This window comes from Pristiophorus japonicus, chromosome 7 (genome assembly GCF_044704955.1).
Source record: "Pristiophorus japonicus isolate sPriJap1 chromosome 7, sPriJap1.hap1, whole genome shotgun sequence".
Classification (NCBI taxonomy): domain Eukaryota; kingdom Metazoa; phylum Chordata; class Chondrichthyes; family Pristiophoridae; genus Pristiophorus; species Pristiophorus japonicus.
Window position 1 is genome coordinate 109,188,616 of NC_091983.1, and position 6,708 is coordinate 109,195,323.

The following is a 6,708-nucleotide window of genomic DNA, read 5'->3' on the forward strand; positions in this document are numbered from 1 at the left end:
CTGCCTTACGTGAAATGAGCCCAACCCTCTCAGAGGGTTGTAAATCTGTGGAATTCGCTGCTAAGAGTTGTGGAAGCCAGGACATTGAATAAATTTAAGATAGAAATAGACAGTTTCTTAACCGATAAGGGATTAAGGGGTTATGGGGAGCAGGCAGGTAAGTGGACCTGAGTCCATGATCGGATCAGCCATGATCATATTAAATGGCGGAGCAGGCTCGAAGGGCCGTATGGCCTACTCCTGCTCCGATTTCTTATAACAAGGTTCCAGAGTTGAGAGAAAAATCCTCTCTGTTGCCACCAAGTGGTGTAAATGTGGAATGACATTATGTCAAATATGGAAATGTTCTTTAAAGTTGCCTAACGCCTACAAGGAGTGGTGTGGCACGTGCTCAAGGGCTTGGTGCTGACTTGTAAGAGGTGTGCTCAGGCCAGTTACTCCTAGACATGGGTGCAGTAGTTTGATTCCCCCTTGGCCTGAAGCATGACAGGGAGAATGAGAGGAGGCGACACAGAGCAGGACAAGCTACTAGAAGAGGCAGGAGGAGGAGGGGAGAGGGGAAAGGACTCTCAGCAGGTGGCCATATCTGGACTTCAGGAAGAAATTCTCCTATCTCAGCCTCAGCGAGGGACAGTGTGTGCAGTGTCTCTGTTTTACTAAGGAGGAGCTCACTGAAATCTGCCACCTGCACACCAGGGCGAAGACGGCATTGCCAGTGGCTGTGAAGGTGACCGTGGCCTTGAACTTCTTTCTGTCGGGCTCCATCCAGGTGCCATCTGTAACATCTTCCAATTTGCCGTCCACTCCTGTGTAAGGGAGGTGAGTGAGGCTCTGTATGCCAGGAGAGCTGAATGCATTTCCTTCTCTATTGTCAGAGAGAGAAGCAGGTGGAGCGAGAACGCAGCTTCACCAGGATAGTGGGCTTCCCCATAGTGCAGAGGGCCATTGACTGCACAACCGTCACTTTACCGGCGCAACTCAATTCAGAGATGTACTGCAACTGGCAAGGATTCCATTCCCTCAATGTCCAGCTGGTGTGCGGCCATACTCACCATGCAAGTTAATGCTCGGTATCCTGGCAGCAGTCATGATGCCTTCATATTGCGGCAGTCCGCTGTACTATCAGTCTTTGAGCCATCACAACAGACCAGAGGGTGGTTACCGAGCAACACGGGCTATTCGCTGACCACGTGGCTCCTGACTCCAATGTGTAACCCACGCACACATGAGCAGCATGCATATAACAAAAGCCATGCTGTCACACGGTATCTGATAAAGCAGCCCATTGAACTCCTTAAAAAGCACTTCTGGAGGAGCCCTGCAGTACTCACCTGAGCATGACTCAAAACTTGTTGTGGTCTACTACGTGCTCCACAACCTGGCCGTCATGAGGGCACAACCCTTGCCACCAGACATAATGCGACCAGCTGAGGAGAAGGAGGAGGAAGCGGAATAGGAGGAAGTGGAAGAGAGAAGGTAACCCAGACAGCTCCTTTCTGACAGGGCGGTCCGTGTTCCACTCATCTGACTACGGTACTAGTGAAAGGAACCCAAACTCCCCATTCAACAACAGTCCCACACCTTACCTTCCGGAGTAAGAGAACTCTGGTAGGGAGGTTTGCACACTCATTATATGATCCACCAGACTTTCCTTCCACTAATTTCAATATTACCAGCGTGCAATTCTGCCTGCTAGCTATTTCTTTCTGTGCTCCACTCCAAGTGATGTTTTACACCTAGGTGGTAAAGATTAAAATCTACCCCATTGGGTCAAAAAGCAATCGTACCACATTCACTAGTAGGGTAAAGTGGCCTTCTTTGACCTCACAAAGGCCTTCGACACTGTCAACCATGAGGGACTATGGAGCATCCTCCTCCGTTTTGGCTGCCTCCAAAAGTTTGTCACCATCACATGCAAGCCATGATACTGACCAACGGATCCACCACAGGCCCAATACACATGCAGACTGAGGTCAAGCAAGGCTGTATCATCGCACCAACGCTCTTCTCGATCTTCCTTGCTGCAATGCTCCATCTCACCCTCAATGCTCCCTGCTGGAGTGGAGCGAATCTACAGAACAAACGGGAAATTGTTCAACTTCCGTCGCCTCCAGTCCAGTTCCAAGGTTGTCCCGTCCTCTGTCATTGAATTACAGTATGCAGACGATGCTTGCTTTTGCGCATACTCGGAGGTCGAACTCCAAACCATCGTCAACACCTTCACCAAAGCGTACAAGAGTATGGGCTTTACACTAAATATCCATAAGACAAAAATTCTCTACCAACCTGCCCCCGCCACACAGTACTGCCCCTGATTATCAATATGGACCATTTTCCATAGCTCGGGAACCTACTGTCAACAAGGGCAGACGTCAATGACGAAATCCAACACTGCCTTCAGTGTGCCAGTGCAGCCGTCGGTAGTCTGAGGAATAGGGTGTTTGAAGACCAGGACCTCAAATCCGGCACCAAGCTCATGGTCTACAGAGCAGTAGTGATACCTGCCCTCCTATATGTTTCAGAGACATGGACTATGTATAGCAGGCACCTGAAAGCACTGGAGAAGTACCACCAACGCTGCCTCCACAAGATCCTAAAAATCCATAGGCACACCAACGTCAGTGTTCTCACTCAGGTCAATATCCCCAGCATCGAAGCATTGATCACGCTTGATTAACTCTGATGGACGGGCCACATCGTCCGCATGCCTGATACTAGACTCCCCAAACAAGCGCTCTACTTCGAGCTCTGACACAACAAGTGAGTCCCAGGTGGGCAGAGGAAACATTTCAAGGACACCATCAAAGCCTCCTTGAAAAAGTGCAACATCTCCACCGACATCTGGGAATCCCTGGGCCAAGACCACTCAAAGTGGAGGAGAAGCATCCGGGAAGGTACCGAACACCTCGAGTCTCTTCGCCGGGAATACATGGAAGCCAAGTGCAAAGGAGCGCATGACAACCCAGGCACATCAGCCATCCGTCCCTCCAACCACCCTCTGCCCCACGTGTGACAGAGACTGTAGATCCCACATTGGAATCGTCAGTCACCTGAGAACTTATATTACTGTGGAAGCAAATCATCCTCGACTCCGACTAAGAAGAAGAAGAAAAAGATGCTCCTAATTCCTTACTCATGAAACATTCATATTGTTTTAAGACATATCACAAAAGGGGATAATATTTGTCTTTTAGGAATACTTATTTATATATTTTCAATACCTTTTAACTTTGACATTTGTATGATTAAAACTAATAGACTCAGATTTTGCTGAAAAATAACGGCATGTGAATGACGCATGCAATTATTAACGCATAAATTGGCGAGCAACATATGGAAGAGATACACCATGAATTCCAAATTGCTAGAAATTTCTTTGTGAAAATGGCATCTCGCTCTTAATTGCCCTGTAATTTTCATGAATTTGCATAATTTGCATCTTAATTGCCCATTAAACTCACCACAGAAAGTTAAGTCTTGTAATTAACAGCATAAGTATCCTTATAACAATGCGATAAGTGTTAATGACTGCCAATCAACCTTTCTGGCCCAGAAAGTGAACAATTATAAGTTTGGAGTCTCATTCATTTAGGTTATGAATTGTTTTAAGAGATTTTAAAAATGTCAGACTTTAAAATGCAATTTCTTTCTTACTTTTCCTTTCTATCATTTTTTCTTTCTCTTAATCTAATCTTTCTTCCCTTTCTTTGGCCGGAATTTTTCCATTGCCGATGGTGCGGGTTTAATGGCGGACTGCAGTAAAAATCCTGGAAATAGCGAGCTCGTCGGAATTCTGGTGCCATCCCACCGCCTCGCATATTCAACTCGGGCAGATGTGAAGGCGCGACACGGACCTGATCAGCAGAGGGGTGGGCGGCGACCTCTTTGGAATCATTATGTGCTTGTCGAGAGACCCTTCTAGTGATTTTAATGCCAGCTTTTGACTTTAACTCCAGGAGCACGTGTTTCACGGAGTTCGGGTACCTTGCACGTGAAGGGGAGGTGGAAGACCAGTGGTCATTGGTGAGTTCATTCATTGGCAGCTGGGAAAAGCACATAAATACTCAATTACACCTCATTACTTGCCTCATGGAAAGGCTCTTGCTCATTCCATTTCATCCACAGATTTGCGTGTGAGCAGTTTGCAGGTCATTTTTGAAACCTTGGAAGCTACTCGCACCACATTGTTCCTCACTATCACAACATTGAGGCATGTGATCTCCGCTTTACCTGCCATCTACTACATCAGCATGGTTGCCGCTTACACTGTCTCACCTTGGTCCTCAGAATCAGACCAAGATGAGCCCCAGCAACAGCATCAGCAGCGGCAACCACAACAACAGCCTTTTCCTCAATGACATGATGCTTCACAGGAGGGGGCAACCATTGGGCTGCAGCGTGCCGCAGGCAATTCCCCCAACATAGCCAGAGGATGAGCTTCCTCAACATGACTAAGCAGCAGTGCTTCAGGAGGCTCAGGCTATCGCGCCAGGTCGTCGCAGACATTTGTAGCTTTCTGCAACGAGATCTGCTGCCTAGATGACCTGTTGGACACTCCCTACCAGTGGCTGTCAAAGCCACCACCACCCTCAATTTCTTCGCCACAGGCTTCTTCCAGGGATCTGCAGGAGACATTTACAGGATCTCACAGTCGGCTGCCCACAGATGCATCACCCAGGTGACTGATGCCATGTTTCACAAGTCAGATAATTATAACAATTTTGCCACGGATGACGCCAGTGTTATTCAGTGGGTGCTCGGCTTTGTGGCTCTGGCTGACATCCCACAGGGCAGGACATCATCAGCTGCACACATGTGGCCATGAAGTCACCCCCACATCACCCAAAAGTATTTGTGAACCACAAGAACTTCTATGTGCAGCTCGTCTGCAACCATAAAACGATGATCATGCATGTATGCCAGATTTCCTGGCAGCTGTCATGACTCTTTCATGCTCGCCAGTCCACCCTCCCTCTGCTCTTTGCACATCCAAACAGACTTATCGGCTGGCTGCTTGGAGACTGAGGATGTGGCACATGACACCCTTAAGGATGCCAAGTACTGAGGCCCAGCAGCATTATAATGAGAGTCACATCTCTACCAGATGTGCCATAGAGCAAACAATAGGCATGCTGAGGATGCACTTCAGATGCCTTGACAGACCTGGAGGAACCCTTCAGTATGCACCAGCCAGGGTCTCCAGAATCATTGTTGCCTCCTGCGCACTGCACAACATAGCGTAGCAGAGAGGATTGGAGCTGTATATGGAGCAAGGAGCACAGCATCACAGCCTCATCATCAGAACAGGAGGAGGAGGAAGTGGAAGATGAGGAGGAGGTATCTGAGGTGGAGATGTCATCAGCAGTGGCGCACATTGCTGCCCAGGAGGCCCGGGATGGCCTCATCATGGCCAGATTTACTTAATTTGCTCCAATGCAGCCACATAGCTGTCACATGCTGTGCCAAGTTGACCCCTCAAACAACACCATAAAGCATCCTTGCAATGATCAAGCCATTCCTCTCACCCAAAGTCCCAGTGCTCAAGGTTAAGTAATGTCTCACCATTCAGTCCAAGTGACAAAGCCACTTCCATCATGGCTGCAAAAGCTGCCAGAGCCTCATACAATTGTTGCTGCCCCTCGAGGATCACCTTCTTTCTCGATGGTTCCCGAGGCTCAGCGTCTGCATGTAGCTCAGCAGAGCTTGGAGCATCCTGCGCCCTCTGGCGAGGATTCTCCACTGCTGTCCCTGTCATCACCATCTGTCTTGCTCACTTCTGAATTGTGAGACACCAGGTGACAACACTACTCTATCTCGCACTGGACCCACCGAGGTGTGCATATCTGCGCTGGTGCTGGCTGCACTTATGTCTGCTGACGGTGCTCCCTCAGAGACTGGAGACTCCTCTGAGGAGTCGTCTTCCTCCTGCAGCTGGACAGTGGCAGAGGGGCATTTTATGGACCTGTGGGAAAGTAAAGAGATGAATTAGAAGTATTATAATAAGAATGGATAACCATTATGCACATGATGACATATCATTGGCTGCTGACATCAGTCACTATATGAGTGACTGTTGTACGCCATGTGGCTGTATGTGATGTAATTCTGCCACCAGGTTGCTAGGACGTTCCCCTCTCTCCCTCTCCCTCTTACACCTGTTGAGGGTGACTATGAGGGAGTGGGGTGCCATTGCCAAATGGCCTCCTTCTGTGCTGTTACTTACTATGATTGCATTATGATGAGGGTGAGTGTGAGCGATGATTAGTCAAATGGAGACATGAGTATATACATAGAGAGAGAGAGGGATGGGTGGGTGTGAAAGGTAGGTTGGTATGAGGAATGATGTAGGCTTGGGAAGGCAGAGTGATGGGAATGTGTTGACAGGCACATCAGGATTCATCTTTTCTGACCTCATGAGATCATTGAATCATTTCCTGCACTGGATCCAGGTCCTCCTCACCACATCCCTGCTGCTGATCTCCTCAGCTCTATCCAGCCAGGCTCTTTTGGTCTCTTGGGTAGGTCTCCTTTGCCTAACAGCAGGGAAAGGGCCTCCCTGCTTGCTCTGACTGCCTCCACCTGAGTATGCAGGGATGAGTCTGAAAAGCGTGGTGCAGCCCTCTGCCTTTGGCTATCCATCCTTGCAACTTTATAACAGTACTCAGGTCTTTGTTTGTCAGGTTCCACCCTCCTCTAGCAACCTTCAAA